Source organism: Prionailurus viverrinus, chromosome B1, assembly GCF_022837055.1.
Source record: "Prionailurus viverrinus isolate Anna chromosome B1, UM_Priviv_1.0, whole genome shotgun sequence".
NCBI lineage: Eukaryota > Metazoa > Chordata > Mammalia > Carnivora > Felidae > Prionailurus > Prionailurus viverrinus.
The window spans coordinates 70,131,471-70,155,487 of record NC_062564.1 but is presented as its reverse complement, the minus strand read 5'-3'; positions in this window follow the sequence as shown (position 1 = coordinate 70,155,487).

Here is a 24,017-nt window from a genome sequence, read left to right as displayed (position 1 = left end):
TCTTGCCACAAATTAGCAAGCTGAGTTTCAATTAGAGATGCAGTTGGGCACACAGTTGCTAAGCATGGAACTTTAAAACTCACATAAGTATGGGACTCAACAGCCTTGCTTGCCTCCAAAGTCACCATGCTCTACACGACTCTCAACTCTACATATTTCACAGCATTCAAATCAATCTCCAAAATAGGAAAAACATTTATGGCTCTTTGACTTGTCTCTTCTGAGTCTTGGAGATAAAAACAAATTAAAGGTGTCTTCTTCCATCGACCCCACTTTACAAATTTGCAGGGAAGCTCTAGTCGTTTTGACAAAATGCAGGAACTAACTCACTCCAGTATAATTTGTAACTGGCTCAGTCGACCAACAAGGCTCAGAGAGAGGACATCTTTACCTTGGAGCTATAGAATTCCCATGCCTGGTGTGTTTGAAAGCGAAAGGCCAATATAATATTTTGACTTAAGGTGTCTTTATTTAATTCTGAAACGTGTCATTTTTCAACCAGCCTTGAAGTTTATTAACAGAATGAAAACCAGGTATAAACCCATAATTTTACAGAGTTCACTAACTCAAAAGGTTTCCTATCAAATTGTTTGCAGGGAATTATTTATTAAAGAAGTTTTGTTTTTCCCTAGTACTGAAAAAGAAGAGTTCCTGCACAAGCAAACAAAAATATACAGGAGAAAAAAATAAGAATGTGTGTATTCTCTACTTCTGAGCTCTTAATTTTCTCAAGAAATGATTATCATAACAGTAAAATTACAGAGCTGTTGAGTTGCTATAGTTGAATGGAGCATAATATGTGAATTTAGAAAGATAACTGGGTAAGACATGATAGATACATGTCACTCCAGTATGAAACATATAGTAAAACTAAAACCTGGTAGATCCCTACCTTTATTTTCATATATCTGTTTTTATATTTAAATTATTATAAAATACTAAACTTATATAAACTGTTACCTACAATGTTGACCGATGGCTTACAGAGCCAACAATGAGCATAAACTCAAACTAGAAGCAATACTTGACTATCTGACTTTCTACATGGTTCCCATATTTAGATGACAATCTTTTTAACACTGTAGACTAAGTGAGCATACATGACATTACCAAACTGACTGACTATAATCAACAGTGAATCAATGTTTGAGGTAGGGGACTTTGGAATGAGAACTAATCTGGCAAGTTTCCTTCTCTCCCTCCTTCCTCTCTTTCCTCCCTCCTTCCTTCAGTGAGATGTGTTCCTGGAAGTTGGTTTCCACTTCATCAGAGCTCTGCAAAGGAGAGCCTGCTGATCTCTGCACAATGAATAAGACACCTGGACCCTCACGGACAGAACAGAATACACGCTGGTGTAGACAATGGCACGATGGTATATACTGGAAGCAGGAGCGAAAAACTAAATAAAGATGCAGCTACACTCTAATTAGTATATGACAATGTAACAGGTGGCATTTCCCACTCCAGACCTCGTGCCTCGTTTCCCTGTTAGTACTTCTGACTTGTTAGCATCAGGACACACTCAAATTTCTGTCCTTCTCTAGCAGTTAGTAGCTTCAATTACTATTTTAGATGCATTTTATAAATTTGAGGTCATTTTTGCCCATTTCAAAATGGCCAGGTCTCCCAAAAGCCCATAGGAGGGAAGAGTAAAAATATAATATAATTTTAAACCCTTTATGTTTACAAAGATTTCTGAATAAATATTTGTATATTCCTTAATTTGATAGTAATGACAGTAGTGGTGGGGGAGAGTGATTATGAAAATGTCATTTTCAGAAAATCATTTCACTGTAGTAAACCATGAATAAAAACCTATTACTGTTTCTCATTTTGGAATATGAAGCCTAATGTGCAGCTAGAGTGAAATTGGAATGTTTCGCTAATGTACAATAAAAAATAAAAATGCCCCTTATTATAGTAATGAGAAAGACAACTGCATCTCCCTAAACAACAATGCATGGCTATTTCCTGTGTGTACAGCTCTTCAAACACATTTCTAGCAGATATTATGTATCTGTCATCTTATGGCTGAAAAGTCTTACCTTGAAAGTTATTAAAAGTGTCCTTTCAAACTTCAGAAAAGGAAAAGAATAGGAGGGAAAAAAAGAGAAAAATGAGAAAGTGAGAATTTAAAAATAGAAAAGAAGGAAATTGTGTCGTATTTTGGCACACACCTAGGCATGGGCCAGTTAAAAATTGGAGAGGCTCTAAAAGGTTCAGAAACAAGGAGTTTGATCCAAGCTCACAAAAGAAACAGTAGTTAGTAGATCTAAAGTAGATCACAAGCGATGAAAATTTCAAAACATAAAGTAGAAGTGTATCCTTAGGTTGGGCATGGTGATGGTGATTCCATACACAGGGAATTTGGGAAAACCTAAGCAAGCAAGTGATTGCAATCAGAGATGCTTGCCCACTGGTAAGCTGGTTGGGATTCAGTAATAGGCCTCTGGTCCCTATGAAGGAGACTGGAAAGCAACACATTTCTTAGAGGCATATAAGTACCAGGCAGATTATCAAAACAAGTATTGACTGAGGGTGCCTGGGTGGCTCAGTCAGGTAAGTGTCCGACTTTGGCTCAGGTCTTGATATCATGGTTTATGGATTTGAGCCCTCTCTCTCTCCACCCCTCCCCTGCTCCTGCTCTCTCTCTCTCTTTCTCTCAAAAATAAACAAACATTAAAAAATTAAAAAAAAAAACCACAGGTATTGACTTATGCTGATACATACAGAGGGGAATAGATTTGGGAGACTTCCATTATTGAGATAGAGTTAATTATAAAGTATTAAGGTATTTATATCAGCTTACTCCAAAAAACATTATTAAATTGATAATAAGGGAATAGGATGACTTAATCTATAAGGGCAAAAGAATAGGAGTATAAAACACAGTAGCTAATATAAATCAGCAGATTTTAGAGAGATTGAAAGTGCATAATAAATCCATACATTTCTCTAGCATCTGTTATGTGTGCAGGCACGTTTATACGTGTTTTCATTATTGTAGTAGCCCTATGGGTTAGGTACTGTTATTTTCCACAGTTTACAGGTGAGGAAGGCCCTGAAAGGTGAAAGAATTTACTTAGATCTTACGCTTAATAAGTGGCAGAGTTAGGGCTTGAAGCAAGGCAGTTTATCTCCAGAGCCCGGACACCTAAATGCTATTTGCTGTATTGCTCAGAGTAGTAAATGACATAGAAGAATATAGAACGTTCCAACCTACGTGGCTGCCTGGGAAGAAAATAGGAAAAGTTAATTTGGTTTGAGGCACAAAATCTCAGAAAGACTCAGAAGTTGAAGACATGTATTTTTGAATGCATTTTTGAAAGGGGTAGGGAGAGGAGTCTCTAAGAGGCAGGGAGGAGCTGAGAGCTGGAGGATTGGTTAAGACCACTGCCTCTCTGTACAGGAAGCAATCACTCTGAAACCTAGAAGCACAGTTCAGGGAGAGTTGATGTGCTTTATCACACACTAGGAATTAAGGAAAGTCTACAAACGGGATGATGTGATTCTTAGCCTTCTTCACACACTAACTTGCAGAATGTGACAACCAGGCAAAAGACCAGATGAAGAAAATGGAAAGATCAAGAAAGAGAGACACATATTCATAGGTGGCGGTGGATTGCCCTCCAGTATGCCTTAATGGTTAAGCCCCACTTGTGCACCCAAAGCTTCCATTTACTCTTTAATATGAATGTACAACCAACGAGGAACTCAGAAACCTTTTATAACATTAAAGATAGAAATCAAATAGGAAAAAAAAAATTTTAAGAGAAAAGGAAAAAACGACAATCTCAAAGGAAAGGGACACAATGTGGGGTAGGGAACAGATGAAATTTTCAGAAACCCTACAATTAATATTCTCAGAAACATTAGAGAAAAATATTGTTTTCATGACAGCAAGAACCTAAGAATAGACTGAGATTTTAAGCAGGAAATAGCTCAGCTGGGAAGAGAAGCAGACTGTGGAGAAGGTAAATGGGCAGGGTTTTATGATAAAAATCTGGATAAAGGGTGAAGGGCCACTAATGACTGTCAGAAAAGGAATCTCCACTCCAAAGTCCAGTATCTTTTGTGAGAATATGGGTCTTCCACTTGTTGACCCCAAAAGTCTGTAAAATCTATAGATATTTTTCTGATGCTATTTTTGCAAGGAAAAGAAAAGGGTAGTGCTAATAATCACTTGAGACACAGAAATGCTATGTATCAGGGTGAAGGTAGAAACCATAGTTCTAGCACCATGTATTAACAGAAGGAGCCCAGCCAAGGCTATCACATCACAACTCTACTTTGGGCATGTGGCTTTCACTCCCTAAATTTCAGTGTCCTCATTTGCAAAATGGGAAGAATATCATATACCACATTGAATAGATTATATGAAATAATCAGAAACTTCAAAATGCTTTGCATTTTCTGGATGTATAAGAAAGATAATCTCTCCTCCATAAGTACTCTATATAGCAGCAGACCAAAATATGACAAATGGCCATTTCCTCACTTATTCATAAATTCACTCATTGATCCAACATACATTACTGAGTGCCAGACATTCTTCTAGATTTTGAGGACACAGTGGTGAATGGATGAATCTGAAATCTGCCTTTGTGGAGTTTACCTTTCACTGGACGGGAAGAGAACAAGACAATCAGCAAGATACATAGTATGTCAAACCCTGCTGAGTGCTTTGGAGTGAAATACAGCAGGAAGCAGGGATAGGGAGTATAGGGTGAAAAGGTTGCAATTTTAAATAACTCAGTGAGCAAAAGCCTTGCACAGAGGGAAACATTTAAGTAAAAGTTTGAAGGACAGAGAATAGCTTGGGAAAAGAATTTTAAGGCAGAAAGGAAAGTAAATGCAAATGTCCTGGGGCATGGTCTTGTCTAGTTCATTAAAGGACAGCAAGAGGTCTGTGAAACAAGAGAAGAACAAGAATAAACAAGGGTGAATAGTAAGACATAAAATCAAAAGTAAGGAAGAGAGGGATAGCTCCCATGGGCCTTAGAGAGGATTGTAAAAACATTGGCTTCCATTCTACATGAGAAGGGAAGACAAAGGAGGGTTCTGAGCAGAGGAGTCAATAATCTGAGTTTGTTGTTAAGAAGGATCACCCTGGGAAATCTATTAGAACAGACTACAGAGGGATGCAGAGGTGAAGCAGGAAAACTAGTTAGCAGTTCACTGCAATAATTCAGGTGAGAAATGAGTGTGGCTCACTGGTGATGGAGGTAATGAGGAATAGTTGGATCATGCATACATTTAAAAGGTAGAGCCAAAAGGACTGCTGACTTCATGTGAGGAATGAAACTAAGTAGTCAAAGATAGCACTAAGGGTTGGGGACTGAGCCACGGAGAATATTAGAGTTGCTATCAATTAAGATGAGACAGACCTTTATCAGAACGGGTTTGGAAAGTGAGGTGAAATCAGGAACAAAACTTTGCACATGTTAAGCTTGAGTTGTCAATTAGAAATCCAAGTCAAGATATAAGTGGGTGGCTGAGTATACGGGTCTGGAGTTCAAAGACATAAATCTGAAGTTGTCAGAATATACAATGGATTTATAGCTATGAGACCGGATGGGATCACTAAGAGAATGAGTGTAGACAGCAAAGAAGAGATGCGGACTGTGCCTGAGAAATTCAATGTAACTATCACTAAATCAATGGAGATAGAATCAATGTAAGACAAAATTATGGACGTTTGGTCCCATGGATAAACAGAAAAAAACCTAGAACAGTGAGTGCATTGAGCTTTTGCCTAGGTTGAATGAGCAATTAATATTATTGAATAAACAAATAAAACCAGACTGCAGAGAGTAAAATAGAGATAAACAAAATCAAGTTGAGATGGAGAGATATAATTTGCTTGACAATTTTTCAATTCCTACTTAACCCAGCTGTACTTTATAACCTACACTTTTATGGTTCCTTCATATCCTTCTAGTTAAATCCCTTATTATCTGAGTTAGTTTGCATGGTCTTCTTCTCCTTATCAACAAATTACCCCTGACAACAAACTACTTTCCTTGCTGTACCCCCAAAACCCTTCATTCCACCTACAGCTTCTAGAAAGGTGTAAGCCTGATACTATGCAGTGTAATTTCCCCAGGGTATAGCTAGACATCTGACCCAAGAGAAATCATGGGGGTTATGCCAAATACTCTGTCTTTAGAAAACTTAAATAAAGGTCAAGAAATACAAATTAAGGGTCACAATTCATGTGACCTATAAACTCATGTAGAACTAGGGTGGGAATAAATCAAAACGAGCCAGAAGCAAATCTAATCATAGGTTCTGGGGAGCAGAGAAGTCCTTTATGAGCACAGAAACTGAGCAAGCATACAGAAGTTAGACAGGTGGCAGAGATATACAGAAAGAAGCATTGATAAGCCTTCACGACTTGAGCCTATGGAGCTATAAAGGAATACACTTGGACCCTGCCTCCAGCCTCAGCCTCGCAGAGCTGACTGTCCTTTGTGTTTTGTCCTGGGACAGTCATACAGTCATGACACTTTTTTTCCAATAAATCTTTGTAAGGGTTGCTGTTGCTTTCAATTATAGCCTTGACTAGGCTGAGGAGCACTGCAGGAGCTTCAGAAGCTTGGACTTGAAGGACAATTTTTTTAAGTATGATTTTTTTGCATTTGGAAAGGGAAAGAAAGGACCAGCAATAATAATTAGAGTTATCATCAATTGAATACTTGCAATGTGTGTCAAGTATTTATAAAAATTCTCTCATTTAGTTCTGACCACATCCCCATGGAAGAAGTGTAATCATCTCATCCCCACGGAATAGGTCTTCATTTTACAGATGAGAAGTGGAGAAGTTTAATGAATCCCTAGATCATACAGTTAATAACTGGTGTAGTCCAGGGTCACTTCTGGCCTATCACACTCAAAAGTTCTCTTAAACATTCTGCTATAAATGTTTCCAATTTGGGAAAATGACAATAAAAAAAGTAAGAATCAGAAATTCATAATGCTTATGGGACATCCAGTGATACAGTTGGCCTAATCATAAGAGAGGTTATCTGTGAGCTGGGAAGCAGTGGAGAATAAGGTTGAGTATGCAAGTGCCAAGCTCTGTCATACTATAGGGTGCCATGAAAACTCCGCAGGTGAATTTTCACTTTATATTGCATGCAATTTTGCAGAGCTATTTTAAGTTATTAAGTAAAGAGATAATTGGCACTATTAAAGTAAATTTTTTAAAGTCTTGAATGGCTGCAATAAACATTATACCTTATCAGAAAAAGAGGCTAAAAGCCCATGAAGCTATGTTTATATCTCCACCTTTGACTTTACCTCTAAGCTTTAGAATTAATTAAATTTAGCATCACCATTTAAATGTATCACGGCTATCTTAAATACAAAAATGTTACCACCATCCGTCTAGGTCCTCAAACCTGGGAATTACACCTGATTCTTCTTTTCTACTCCACCCTCCATTTCCATGCCAAAAGAAACTCCTGTCGACTCCGATTTCAAATAATTCAGAAACTCAAGACGTCTTTCTTTATTGCTACCACACTAGTCCAAGCCACAATGGTCATTCACCTACATCACTGCACTAGCCTCTATGGTGAATATTTGTCACTTTATTAGCTGTCAAGCATGAGAATCTTTTCTTACATTTAGAGAATGTTTCATGCAAAACTTGCTTCCTGCTGTAGAAGCTGAAATCACAGGACATACATTTCCCCAGAATTTCTTCTTGCAGAACTTTAGCGAACTAGAGACACCCACCCAAGATCTTGAGTCTGAAGCCAGTGACCCCCAGAAGTGGAGCATACAACATGTGCCGAGGAGTCTACACCCCAAGTCTGGATACTACAGGGCCTCCAGATGTTCACAACTGAGTGAGAAGCCTCCACTGAAGCCCTATTAACCAGATACATGATGGGATTCTGGTTGTGTTTTTGCCTATTTCTTCAACCTTCTGGGTGATTCTCAGGCTAGCCAGCAGGCTGACTAAAAAATCACTTTCTGTTTAAACCAGCCAAAGCTGTTTTGTTTTTATTTTTGTTGATGTACTTATTTTTTTGCTTGCAACCAGAGACTCATTGAAAAAACTCTATAATTTGTATCCATTCTTCACAGAGGCACCCAAATGTCTGTATTAAATCTGATCTTGTCATTCCCTCACTTCTGTCAACCAATGGACTTCCATGTCACTTAAAATCAGTGAAAACTCCTCAAATGAAATCATATTGGGCCTACCTGATCTATGTGATTCTACCCATAACCTACTTTTTGCCACGCTGCCTTTTGTTTTCTATATACCAACCAGACTGGCTGGCTTTCTTTATAGTCCTCAGACATAAAGGATGTGTTCCCTCCACAAGGTTCTAGAAATCACCCTTCATTTTAAATGAAAGCTCCACCCACAAATTTTCACATACTCACCTCTTTCAGATCAGTCAGGTCTTAGCTCAGATACCTCTTCAAACAGGCCTTTTCTGAATATCCAATTCAATTAGCCCCCCTCCAACCGACTCACACTCAGGAAAATGGCTCACATTTCCTCCTTAACATCTATTATATTGGAAACTATCTTGTTTGATTCGTTGACTTAGTCCTATCTGCTCTTCCCCTGCATACACACATACGTAAGCTTAAGGAGTGAAGGTTTTGTCCCCTTCTATATTGCAGGCCCTAGAACAGTGTCTGGAACATAGGGACTTTATTAATAAAATGTAAATCTGAAAGAAGTTTTTAAATCAAAAGCAAAAACAGCAAACATCTGTTGTCAAAAATAAATTCTTCAGTATTTATTATTTGCAAGGGGGTAAGCTAATGAGTAGAATAAGAAATGTTTCTGAATAACTCAGAAGAACCAGGATAATGATGCCATTATTTTTTTAATGGATATTTTGAAGCCCCCAAATTCTTGGTGTGAACACAATACTCTAAAATTTTATTTAAGTGTATTACTCATCATAACACATTGTATCTAAGGGTAGCCATAGGAAAACTCTGATGAGGAAAAACATTAGAAATGTACACAACATAAAGAATTTCAGATTGTCGATGAAAAGAAGAAAGGGCCCAAATAAATAAGGGCCTAAATAAAGGGCCCAAATCCCTAGAGAATTTTACAATGATGGATCTAAAGGAAAGTTGTACAATTCCAAGTAAGCTTTTTTTGCTGTCCTTACTTAAATGCAATTACTGAATTAAATAGACATATTTGTGCACATATGATTAGTCACCCAAGCAAAAACGGTTAGAGAAAACCTCTGTATTCCCTGGAAGAGGATGAGAGAGGAGGTGGGGTAAGGAGATGTGTGGGGGAAAGTGGAAGGAGGAGGAAGACAGGGAGAGAGACAGAGAGGGAGAGAAAAGGAGAGAACTCTGTTGCTGCTCTGCCAGTAAACCCAGGATCACAACACTGAATCTCTTCCTCCTCATTCTCTCTCTCTCTACTGTAATACTTCTTTTCCTCTGTAGTAAGCAGCATCATTTCCCTGTATTTCCATCTGAGCTCAAAACTCAAGAAAACTTTTTTTCCTAACTGGTTCTTGTTTCCCACACAACAGAACAAACTGTGCATCTTATAATATAAAAGAATAAATATTCGACTCAACGTAATGGAATAGAGAGAAACCACTATCTTACTTATGTAAGCAATTTACTTGATAAATTTGAATTATTGCTTGAGTTGCAGATGTTCAATCAGTACTGCAGAGATACCATATGTCAGCTTCCATTCTGGGTTCTTTAGGTAATCAAATATGGAGTAAAATAAGTAAAATTAACAGCTTATGAATTTAAACATAATTAATATCTCATCTCCTAAGACGGACCAATGATATACACTAGCAGCTTAGCATTAATAGCGAAAGTGAAAAAAAAGTAATTTCCAGGATTTATCACAACAGAATTGTGCAAGCCAGTGTCCAGATTTATGAGATGATTTCTTCTGTCCTTTATTTATGAACCAAATTTAAAATGGATGAAGGAATTGCTTGGTAGAGGTGGGGTGGAGGTATATTTGAACTTCTTTTCTAGTACTATCTGCCCCCAAGCAAGTGGAATGAAATAAGCTTCATACAATAGGGGGATAAACAGATCCATCTAGCATATGCAACTTACTGACAACAAATCAATATGCTTTTTGGATTCAGGTCTGACAAAACCTAATAGCAAACAAGAGATAATATTTTCCTGAAACAATTCTATACAGCAGTGCAAAAGATCTCTATCAAGCTTTCCTTTCTAAATACAATTCATATCCTACCTCTTTCAAAACTGCTGACACTCTGCAGATGACTTCTGATATAATCTCTATAAGCTCCAAATAGCTTAAATTTACTCATGTATTACCAAAAAAGAAGTGCCAGGAAGGCTTTAGAAAGCTCTGCATGGAATTGTAGCAGCGAACATAGATTTTTAAAGATCCCTGCATCAGTGTTTATTTATATAATTCTTATTTGAAAGAATAGCATTCAAAAATCCCTATGCATAATAACTATAAGTGCTGGAGTTTTCTGTTATAGTCAAAAGAAGATATTTTATGCCAAATATATGCATTTGTAGTTAAATTGCACGTAGACTTATGGTGTCGAAATACATGGTCGTAACTAACATTCTGGTTTTTTTTCTGCCAGTGAGGAGAAACTTGCAAAAATCTCCTTGCTAAGTATGAAGGAAATGGATCATGGTGCCATTTGTTAAGTTTTGAAGTCCTACATTGTACAGTACCAAATATTATAAAATATGCTGTTAATATCAAACTGTCTAGAAGTTCTCATAAAAACTCATATTTATTTTCAAATGTCTCAGAAGAAAAACAACCTTAAACTTTACTGTGAATTTTTATACCACCTACATGATGGAGAAGTTCTACCATTCCCCTAGTCTAATAAAAAAAAAAAAATACACCTTCGGTTGGGGGTGGAACCTAAATAGTAACTCCTTAAATTTAACTGAAAGTTTCTTTGAAACTAAGCACACATTATTTCATGGCACTCTGTTATACCCTGTGTACCTTATAAATGTGGTAAAGGAAATTTTTTAGTATTAAAAAGGAAATGCTTTTTTAATCAAAAACATTATAGCTTGATATAGAAATAAAGTTGTAGCAGAAAAGTAGCATTGATAACTGGGATTATGGTATAAAAAGCATTATAACACCAATTAAAATGAAGTGAAATGTGAATGAAAACTCAAAATATATACCTTGAGGCAGAGGGAAGGAATGGTTGTCATAAGGAAGAAGTAAACTCAAGTTGTCTTTAAGCAAAGAATCTCCAAGGGTAAAGGCATGGGGGAGAAAATACATCTATAGATTAACCTGGATGAAAGAAAGATCTTGTTTCATTTAACAGATAGTTTCCCCAAGCACTTTAAGATAAATAAAGCTATCCTGGCTCCCTTACCTATAAATTCACAAACCTTCAGAGGCAACCTGAGAAAAATTTCTATGTTCTTGGATTTATGTTTTATCTTTCCCTGTCCTTCATGCCTACTCTATTAGCCCTGACTCTTCTTGGACACAAATTCCCACCACTGTACTTCTGGCGTTGACATCTTCCTGAGGTCTAATTTAATTTGATGACTTTCTGAACTTGTTTCTTGCATTTCCCTGCCTTTCCTGCATAGATTTTAGTCTCTCAACACTTTGAATTCTGGCACTCCTCAAATAAGAAATTTCTGCTCCCATCTTTTAGCACCAAGAAATCTATCTTCATTTTGTCAAGACTCATGTATCTAAAGGACTCACACTTTTAAGATATGCACAACAATATTTTTATCAGTTACTACTCTCTGTGAGCATAGGATACTATTCTGGCTAGCTTATACCAAAGGAAATTTGTGGGAAGCATATTGCGAGCCCATGGCACAATAGAGTAAGCTCAAGCTTTAGCAAGAGCAATCTATTGAACATGTAACCTTTGATTTGAACACCAATGTTTTTCAGTCTATATATTACCTTGTTTAAGATTAATATCCCATAAAGGAAAAGTCTCACTTCCTAGCTTAAGGGATGTGACTTTGGATTACAGTGCCATCTAAATAGGTCCAAAGGGGAAAAAGAAAATCTATAAAATGAAATTTGAATGCTACTTAGAAAGGACAAAAGGAAAGATCCGTCACTATGACTACTTCTACTAGTCCATTGGGTTTCCCAAAAGAACAGTGGCCTAACCACAGACTGTATTATATTATATATTACAATCTTAAAATCATGTTGGTGCATTGTTTCTTCTGTGTTAGAAGTACAGTTCTATTAGGATTTCAGAACCCATTTAACTCCCCAAGTTCATTTACATACTAGGTAGTCAAAAATCTTACAGCCAGAACAAGAGATTCTTGTTATAGATACAAAGACTAAACAAATCAAAATTATAATGTGTATGATTGAATTAATCTTTTAATATGAACAAAATTCTATTTTATGGGTCAGGTAGTTCCATATACTTACCACATTTAACGTTCACAAAATCTAGTGGGTATTATTAGATGTCTTGAAATGTAAGAAAACTGAGGTTAGAGATCAAAAATATTTTTAAATTCTTGACGACATCAGTACTGGAACCCATATATGTGTGTCTACAAAGGTAATATTATTCCTTGTGTAGGGAAATCAGGAACTGTGGGGACAATGTTAGTCATGGCTGTGGAAATGACTCAAAGGAAGCTAGAATATACACAGATAAGGGGCCTGTTAAAAAGTTTTAAGGAAAAAAAATCTTCTGCTTGGATATTTGAATTGAGAAACATGGAGTAGATAAGGCAGCTGGTATCCACGTATCCAAATGTCTATTTGACCTGGCCCCTTGCATGTCAAATTGGTATTTCAGAAATAATGTGTCAAAAATGAAACTTTTCAGCTCCTCAAACTTCTTGCTGCAATAATCTCCACTAGCTCAGTAAATGGCAACATCATCAAAATCATTGCCATTAAATATGTGTAGCTAGTTTTTATTTTGGAATTATTCTTTAAAATTTTTTTTCTTAATGTTTTTATTTATTTTTGGACAGAGAGAGACAGAGCATGAGCAGGGAAGGGGCAGAGAGAGAGGGAGACACAGAATCGGAAGCAGGCTCCAGGCTCTGAGCCATCAGCACAGAGCTCGATATGGGGCTCGAACTCACAGACTGTGGGATCATGACCTGAGCCGAAGTCGGACGCTCAACTGACTGAGCCACCCAGGCGCCCCTGGAATTATTCTTTAAAAGAAAACTAAGTTCTAAGAAGCTTGATATGTTTTCCATCTTGTTAATAATCATTTTTCCTCAGTTCCTATGCCTGACACAAAGTAGATGGTAAATAAATAACTCTCAAATTAACGAGAGTCCATGACTGATCTTTTGACTAGAATGTGTCAAACTTAGAAGTAATCAGGTGCTAGACAATAGAGAAAGCAGAGTAGAAAAAGTAGTCATGAGGATTTCCAGTTTCTCATCCATCACCACTGGAAGAAGTCACTTTGCCGTCCTAACAATTAAAAAGGTAAACAAACTGAAAAGTCAACAACTCTTTTTAGATTTGTCAAAGACGTGATTTCATAGGCAATTTGCTCCCTCTAAAATTGGAGGTATCAACAAGAGAATAGGGAGCATTGCAACACTCCAGCGCAGAAACCCTTGAGCAAAAATCTCCATGGAAACCACTGCTAAAGTAGGGAAACTTGAATTGTAACTGATAAAATAATCAAGGCCTCAATGTGGACAAGTCTGAGAGATAAAAGTTCCAGGGGTACCCAGTCAATGTGTGGAGGCGGGAGGCATACATTAGTGAATTTTACCTCCAGGAGCTCAACCAGATTCTCACAGTATATATTAGGGAAAATATCGTTGGGCTTCCTTCAGGTGGAGGAGAAAAGGAACCATTTTGAAGTATGCCAGACCACTCTGTTCCCCTTAAAATCAGCCCTCAGGAGAAACTAATTAACCAGATCCTAACATGCTAGGTAGGGTTTTTATCAGAGCCTAACTGATCTGGGAGAAGAAAAATGCCCAATTCAAGCTGGCTTTAACCATCCTCTCTGATCTAAGGGGGAGCAGGGAAGTTCACAGTCCAAAGGTACAGACCCGCTAAAAGACTGAGACCTAATCGTAGGTCTATAGAGCACATTTCTTCCTGCACATCTTACCACCACATTACTAATAGCCTGTTTACATAAGTTTCTCTTACCCAGTATATCAAGTCTGGCAATCAAAGAAAAACTACAAGACATAGTAAAAGGCAAAAAACACAGTTTGAAAAGACAAAGTAACCATCAGAACCAGACTCCGATATGGCAGGGAGGTTGGAATTATGAGACCAGGAATTAAAGCAACTATTTTTTTTTCAACGTTTTATTTATTTTTGAGACAGAGAGAGACAGAGCATGAACGGGGGAGGGGCAGAGAGAGAGGGAGACACAGAATCGGAAACAGGCTCCAGGCTCTGAGCCATCAGCCCAGAGCCTGACACGGGGCTCGAACTCACGGACCGCGAGATCGTGACCTGGCTGAAGTCGGACGCTTAACCGACTGCGCCACCCAGGCGCCCCTAAAGCAACTATTTTTAAGATGCATAAAGCAGACAACATGCAAAAACAGATGGACAATGTAAGAGAGATGGAAATCCTAAGAAGAACCAGAAACAAATGTGAGGGATCAGAACCACTGTAACAAGAATGAAGAATGCCTTTAATGAGCTCATTAGGATGCTAGGAACAACTGAGAAAATAATATCTGAGCTTGAGGGTATCTCAGTAGAAACTGACAAAACTAATAAACAAAGAGGAAAATGACTGAAAACAAAACAAAACAAAATGCTGAAATATCCAAATATCCAAGACTGGTGGGACAACTACAAAAGGTGTTAATTTATGCATATTGGGATTTCCAAAAGAAGGAAGAGAGAAAAAGAGAACAAACATTTGACACAGTAATGACTGAGAATTTCTCCAAAATACAGTCAGACACAAAATCACAGATCTTGAAAGCACAGAGAATAACAAGCAGGAAAATGGTAAAAAAAAAAATATATATATATATATTATTTTCTGATTGGCGTGAGGTGATATCTGAGTGTGATTTTGATTTGTATTTCCCTGATGAGGAGCTACATTGAGCATCTTTTCATGTGCCTGTTGGCCATCCGGTCAGAGTGGCCAAAATGAACAAATCAGGAGACTATAGATTCTGGAGAGGATGTGGAGAAATGGGAACCCTCTTGCACTGTTGGTGGGAATGAAAACTGGTGCAGCCACTCTGGAAAACAGTGTGGACGTTCCTCAAAAAATTAAAAATAGATCTACCCTATGACCCAGCAATAGCACTGCTAGGAATTTACCCAAGGGATACAGGAGTACTGATGCATAGGGGAACTTGTACCTCAATGTGTATAGCAGCACTCTCAACAATAGCCAAATTATGGAAAGAGCCTAAATGTCCATCAACTGATGAATGGATAAAGAAATTGTGGTTTATATACACAATGGAGTACTACATGGCAATGAGAAAGAATGAAATATGGCCCTTTGTAGCAACATGGATGGAACTGGAGAGTGTGATGCTAAGTGAAATAAGCCATACAGAGAAAGACAGATACCATATGTTTTCACTCTTATGTGGATCCTGAGAAACTTAACAGAAACCCATGGGGGAGGGGAAGGAAAAAAAAAAAAAAAGAGGTTAGAGTGGGAGAGAGCCAAAGCATAAGAGACTCTTAAAAACTGAGAACAAACTGAGGGTTGATGGGGGGTGGGAGGGAGGGGAGGGTGGGTGATGGGTATTGAGGAGGACACGTTTTGGGATGAGCACTGGGTGTTGTATGGAAACCAATTTGACAATAAATTTCATATATTGAAAAAAATTATTTTCAACTACAGAAATCAAAGACAAATACCAAAAGATGCCAGGGGCAGGGAGGACACCTTACTTGTAGAGGAGCAAAGATAACAATTACATCCAACTTTTTATCAGGAACCATGCAAGCAAGATAAGACTGGAACGAAATATTTAAAGTGTTGATGAAACACACACACACACACACACACACACACACAGAACTGTGGATCTAATGTAATTATCCTTTAAAACTGAAGGAGAAATAAAGGCTTTTTCAAAGAAACAAAAATTGAAAATTTGTTGCCAGTGGACCTGCCTTATAAGAAATGTTAAAAGAAGGTCTTTAGAGAAAGTTTTGACATAGGTCAAAAACTCACATCTACAAAAAGAAGAAAGAGCATCTGAGAAAGAATAAGTGAAGGTAAATAAAAACTTTTATTCTTAGTTGATGTAATAGATAACAATTTGTTCAAAATAATGATAACAACAATACATTATATATTCAATCATATATATATATATATGACATGTCTTAAATATATATGCACATTATATGCATATGTATAATATACATAATATATTCAATCATATATATGATATATTACATATATTACAAGCATATATGATATATATTACATATGTACATTATATACATACAATATACATTATATATTCAATCATATACATATATTATATATATACATATATACTTTTATATAAGCAAAATGAATGACAGCAATAATACAAGGGACGGGAGGGAGGAATAAGCCTTATTTTGTTATTATAAAATACATAACCTGCTAAATGGTATGGTGTTATTTGAAAGTGGACTTGGATTAATTGTAAATGTATATTGCAAACTCTAGGGCAGCTACTAAAAACGTTTTTTTTTAAAAATGTATAACTGATATGCTAAGAAAGAGAAAATGGAATCATATACAACGTTCAATTAAAACTTCTGTAAAAAAGAAGATGAGTGGAAAGCAAAAATAGAATCAAAACACAAGGACGGAAAATAGAAAAGAGTAGCAAATTTGGCAGACATGAATTCAATATATGAATAATCACTGTGAACTCAATAGTCTAAATACACCAATTAAAAGAGATTGTCAGAATGAATCAAAAAACAAGACTCAACTATCTGTTGTCTGCAAGAAACCCATTTTAGATATAAAGACATATAAATATTGAAGTCAATGGATGTAGAAAGATAAACCATGATAATGCCAATGAAAAGAAAGCAGGAGTAGCTATATTAATTTCAGACATAGCTGACTTCAGACCAAGGAAAGTTATTGGGAATAAAGAGTGGCATTGCGTAATGATAAAGTGTTCAATTCTCTAAGAAGACATAATAATCTTTAACATGTATTTTCTTAACAACAGAGGATAAAAATATGTGAGACAAAACTGATAGAACTGCAAGTTGAAATCAATAAATCCACTATTATAGTTGGAAACTTCAACACTTCTCTATCAGAAGTGGACACAGCCAGCAAGCAGAAAATCAGTAAGGATATAGCTGAACTCAGTAACACAATCAATCAACTGGATATAATGGACAAATATAGACAACCTCATCCAACAATAGCAGAATACACATTTTTCTCAAGCTCACATGGAACATTCACCAAGGTAGACCACATTCTGGGCCATATAATAACTTAAAAAGATAGATCATATAATGTCTACTGTCCATCCACAATGGAATTAAAGTAGAAATAAATAACAGAATAATAGCTGAAGAACCCCCAAATAGTTGGAGACTAATCAGTATGTTTCTAAGCAACACATGGGTGAAAAAAGAACTCAAGAGAAATTTTTAAGTGTTTTTAGTAAATGAAAATGAAAACACAACCTATCAAACTTAGTGTGATGCAGTGAAAGCAGTGCTGGTACTCCTAGCTAATACAGGAAAGCAAGAAAAGGAAACAAAAGGCACATAGATTGTGGAGGAAGAAATAAAACTGTTTTGGCAAATGGCATGATTATCTATGCAGAGAATTGAAAAGAAGAGACAAAAAATTTTCTGGAATGAATAAGTTATAGCACGATTGCAGGATTCAATGTTAATATACAAAAGTCAACTACTTTCTTATATATTGGCAACAACATATGGATATCGAAATTAAAAAACAGTATTATTTACACCCTTCCAAATGAGATAACTAGGCATAAACCTAACAAAATATGTACAAGATCTATATGAGGAAAACTACAAAAGTTTTATGAACAAAACAAACAAAAGAACAAAATACATGAAGAGATATTCCGTGTTCTTAGACAGGAAGACTCAATACTGTTAAGATACCAGTTCTCCCTAAATTGATCTATGGATTAACTGTAATCCCAATCAAAATTCCAGCAAGTTATATTATAGATATTGGTAAACTGATTCTAAAATTTATATGGAGAGGTAGTTTTAGAAGAGACAATAATACTGGAGAAGAGCAAATTTGGAGGACTAACATTACTGGACTTTATGACTTACTACAAAGCTACAATAAGAAAGACAGTAGAGTACTGTTGGAAGAATAGGCCAATAATGAACAGAACAGAACAGAACAGAGCCCAGAAATAGACCTATATAAATAAAGTTAACTAATCTTTGACAAAGGAGTAAAGGCAATACAACGTAGACATGATAGTCTTTTCTTTTTTCTTTTTTTAATATTTATTTATTGTTGAGAGAGACAGACAGAGCATGAGCAGGGGAGGGGCAGAGAGAGAGGGAGACACAGAATCCAAAGCAGGCTCCAGACTCTGAGCTGTCAGCACAGAGCCCCATGCAGAGCTTGAACCCACGAAAAGTGAGATCATGACCTGAGCCGAAGTCGGACGCTCAACCAACTGAGCCACCCAGGTGCCCCACAATGAGAGTATTTTCAACAAATGGTGCTTAAACAATTAAACAGACATATGCAAAAAAAGGAAAAGAAAGAAAAAGAGAGAGAGGGAGAGAAGGGAAGGAAAGGGAAGGGGAAAGAAAGAAAGAAAGAAAGAAAGAAAGAAAGAAGGGAAAAAAGAGAGGAGTGGAGAGGAAAGGAAAGGAAAAGAAAAGAAAAAAAAGAAAAGAAAACAAAAAAGAAAAGAAAAGAGAAGAGAAGAGAAGAGAAGAGAAGAAAAGAAAAGAAAAAAGAAAAAAAAGAGAAAAGAAAAGAAAAGAAAAGAAAAGAAAAGAAAAGAAAAGAAAAGAAAAAAGAATCTGGACACAGACCATACGCCATTCACAAAAGTTAACTCAAAATGGATTACAGATCTAAATGTAAAATTCAAAACTATGAAACTAGAAGTTAACAGAGGAGAAAACCTAGATGACCTTAGGTTTGGGATGACTTTTTAGACATAATAACAAAGGCACAATCCATGAAACAAAGAATTCATAAGCTGGCCTTTATGAAAACAAAAATTTTCTACTCTACAAAAGACACACTATTACATTATAATGGTAGACACATGTTATTATGCATTTGTCCAGACTTATAGAATGTAGAACATCAACAGTGAACCTCATCAACTACTTACTGCCTAAGTAGTAATAGTAGTCCCTAAGTAATAATAATGTAACTATGTGGGTTCATCAGTTGTAACAAATGTACTGCCATGGTGGGGACTATTGATAATGGAGGAGGCTATGCATATGTGCAGGCAGGAAGTACATGGTAAATCTGTATCTTCAGCTTTATTTTGCTATGGCCTAAAACTGCTCTAAAAAATAAAGTCTATTTGGGGCACCTGTGTGGCTCAGTCAGTTGAGTATCCAACTCTTGATGTCAGCTCAGGCCATGATTTCGGGGTCATTGGATTGAGTCTGCTTAAGATTCTCTCTCTCCCTCTGCTGCTCATGCTCACTCTCTTCTCTCTCCAAAAATAAATAGATAAATAAATAATAAAAGAAGTAAAAATAATTAAAGTAAAAAAAAAAGTCTATTTAAAAAGCTGATTATAAGGGGCGCCTGGGTGGCTCAGTCAGTTGAGCCTCCAACTCCTGCTCAGGTTATGATCTCACGGTCTGTAAGTTTGAGCCCCATATTGGGCTCTGTGCCAACAGCTCGGAGCCTGGAGCCTGTTTCGGATTCTGTGTCTCCCTCTCTCTCTGACCCTCCCCCATTCATGCTCTGTCTCTCTCTGTCTCAAAAAAATAAATAAACGTTAAAAAATTTAAAAAAAAGCTGATCATAAGAGAAGTTAGAAGATATACATATATATATTAGGGACTGGGAGTACCTGCTTTGTAAATGGAGGAACTTTAAAGATTCACAAATTTCTACTTCCAAGGTTCTAGATTGTTTAGTTTCAGTGTCCATTAGACCTGAAATTCCTACACTTTCTACTCTAGTATTTCTATGATTTCCTATCTCTCTCATTGCCTTCTATATATTTAAAGAATATTCTGTTCATAGTATTTTAATTACTGTGAGTGAGTCTCCATTCCTTGGAACAATAAAAATGTTAAGGAAGATAAACTAAAAAATGAGGAGTGGTGAGAGAGGAAAAGAAAAAAAAAAAAAGAAAGCATAGTATTTTTGATGCAAAAGAAAAAAGAATTTCAAGAAATAAAGAATTTGTTAATGTTATAATGTGACACCAGTGTCATCAAATATTAAAAAAAAAATTAAAGTGTGTGTGGTGAATGTGTATGTATATGCATATGCATTCATAGCAGTGATACTGGTCTGAGGGCAGAAATAGTGAAGGAGGGGACAGAGTAGGAGCTGATGACAGATTGCAGCAAGTTTAAATACAATTTTTAACCCTTACAACAGATAGAACACAAAAGAAAATTTATAACTTAAAAATTTTTAAGTTATACCATATCTTTACAAATATAAAACTTTATTCATAAGGCCACTACTTTCAAGAGCAGGAGTCGTAACTGACTTTCCTAACACATAGGAACAGATACACAGAGCTGGAAGGAATGAGGAGATAGAGGAATATGTCCCATATAAAAGAACAGGACAAAATAACAGCAAGAAAACTAAATGAAATGAAGATAAGTAAGATCCCTGATGGAGAATGTAAGTAATGGTCATAAAGATACTCATTGGACTTTAGAAAAGAGTGGAGGACCTCAGTGAGACCATGAAAAAAGAGATAGAAAATATTTTTTTTTAAAAATCAGAGATGAAGAATTCAATAACTGAAATTAAAAATATATTATATGGAAGAAATAGTAGACTAGAAGAAGCAGAAAAATGGTTCAGCACCCTGGAGAACAGAGTAATAGAAATCAATCAAACTGAACATAAGAGAGAAATTAAGTAATAAATTAATTAAAAAATAAACAAATAAATGAAAATAGACTTAGGGAACTCAGGGACACTAACAAGCAAAGTAACATTTGCATTATAGGGAACCCAGAAGAAAGAGAAAAGGAGGCAGAAAATTTATTTGAAAAAATAATAGCTGAAAACTTCCTGATTGTGGGGAAGGAAACAGAAATTCAGGTCCAGGAGGCACAGAGAGTCCCCCAAAAGTCAATCCAAGGAGAGCCATACCAAGGCACATAGTAATTAAAGTGGCAAAAAGTAGTGATAAATTTGGAATTTTAAAAGCAACAAGAGAATAGAAAACAGTTACATACAAGGAAAAACCCATAAGGCTATCAGCTAATTTTTCAATAGAAACACAGCAGGCCAGAAGGGAGTGGCATGACATATTCAAAGTGCTGAAAGAGAAAACCTGCAGCCAAGAATACTTTCTCCAGCAAGGCTATAATTCAGAAGAGAAGGAGAGAAAAAAGCATTTCCTAGACAAACAACTGTGAAAGGAATTTATGACTACTAAAACAGTCCTACAGGGAGTGCCTGGGTGGCTCAGTCAGTTACGTGTCTGACTTAAGCTCAGGTCATGATCTCGTAGTTTGTGAGTTCAAGCCCCATGTTGGGCTTTGTGCTGACAATTCAGAGCCTGGAGCCTACTTCACATTCTTTGTCTCCCTCTCTCTCTGCCCTTCCCCCACTCACTCCCTGTCTCTCTCAAAAAGTAAATAGACATTAAAAACATTTTTTTTTAACAGTCCTACAGGAAATGTTAAAAGGGACCCTTCAAGTGGAAAGTAAAGACCATAAGTAGAAATAAGAAGAGTAAGAAGCTCAAAATCAGTAAAACTAAGTATCTCTATAAAAATCAGTCAAGGGATTCACAAAATAAAAGAATGGAAAGTATGAGACCATATGCCTCAAATGTAGGAGTGTGGGGTGGAAAAAGAGTAAAGAATAGGTTCAAAATTAAGCAACCATTAACTTAATATAGATTGTGATATGCATAAGATGTTATATACAAACCTAATGGTAACCACAAATCAAAAACCAATAATACATATCCAAAAAAATAAAAATAATAAAGAAAAAAAGAATGCAAGTATATCACTAAAGAAAGTCAGCAAACTGTGAGAGAAAAGAGCAAGATAAGAAAAGAACAGAACAACTACAAAAACAACAATAAAGTAACAAATTGGCAATAAGTACACAACTATCAATAATTAGTTTGAGTGGAAAATGACTAAACACTCCAATCAAGAAACATAGGATGACAAAATGGATAAGAAAAGCAGGACCCATCTATATGCTGCTTATAAGAGACTCATTTTAGACCTAAAGACACATGCAGGTAGAAAGTAAAGGGATGAAAAAGCATTTATCATGCAAATGGAAGTGAAAAGAAAACAGGGTACCAATACTCATATCAGGCAAAATAGACTTTAAAACAAAGACTGTAACAAAAGACAAAAAAGGACAACATATATTCATAAAGGGAACAAACCAATAAAAAGATGTAACAATTATAAATAATAATGCATCCAACATGGAGGAACTCAAATACATAAAGCAGTTATATAACAAGCAACAAAGAAGTAATCAATAGTAAAATAATAATAGTAGGGGACTTTAACACCCCCCCTTACATCAATAGATAGATCATCTACAGAGAAAAAAAGGTAACAGTGTCATTGAATTATACATTGGATCAGATGGATCTAACATATATTCAGAACATTCCATCCTTAAACAGCAGAATACACTTTCTTTACAAGTGCAATGGAATATTCTCCAGAACAGATCACATTTTAGGCCACAAATCAAGTCTCAACAAATTCAAAAAATCTAAGTTGTGTCATGCATCTTTCCCAACCACAGTGCTATGAAACTAGAAATCAATACAAGAAAAAAATCTAGAAAGAACACATACATGGGGTTTAAATAACATGCTACAAAACAATGAATGAGTCAACCAAGAAGTCAAAGAGGAAATTGAAAAATACATAGAAACAAATGAAAATGAAAACACTATGTTCCAAAATCTTTGGGATGCAGCAAAAGCTGTTCTGAGAGGGAAGTTTATAGCAATATATATAGGCCTACTTCAAGAAGTAAAAACATTTAACTTTATACCAAAAGAGCTAAAAAAAAAAAAGAAGAAGAAACATAAAACCAATAGAAGGAAGGATACAATAAAGATTAGAGCAGAAATAAACAAATTAGAAACAAAAACAAAAAACAAAAAACAATAGAACGGATCAATGAAACCAAGAGATGGTTCTTTATAAAGATCAACAAGATAGGGGCGCCTGGGTGGCGCAGTCGGCTGAGCCTCCGACTTCAGCCAGGTCACGATCTCGCGGTCTGTGAGTTCGGGCCCCGCATGGGGCTCTGGGCTGATGGCTCAGAGCCTGGAGCCTGTTTCCGATTCTGTGTCTCCCTCTCTCTCTGCCCCTCCCCCGTTCATGCTCTGTCTCTCTCTGTCCCAAAAATAAATAAACGTTGAAAAAATTAAAAAAAAAAAAAAGATCAACAAGATTGATAAACCTTTAGCTAGACTCACCCAAAAGAGAGAGACAGAGACAGAGAGAGAAGAGAGAGACATAAAGAGCTAGACTCATCCAAAAGAGAGAGAGAGAGAGACAAAGAGAGAAGAGACATAAGGAGAGAGAAATGAGAGGACTCAAATAAACAAAATCAGAAATAAACGAGGAGAAATAAAAACCAACACCAAAGAAATATAAAGGATTGCAAGAAAGTATTATGAAAAAATATATGTCAAACAAATTGGACAACATACAAGAAATGGATAAATTCCTAGAGACATATAACCACCCAAAACTGAATCATGATGAAATAGGAGATTTGAGCAGACTGATCACTAGCAATGTAATTGAATCAGTAATCAAACAACTCCCAACAAACAAAAGCCTAGGGCCAGACATCTTCACAAGTGAATTCTACCAA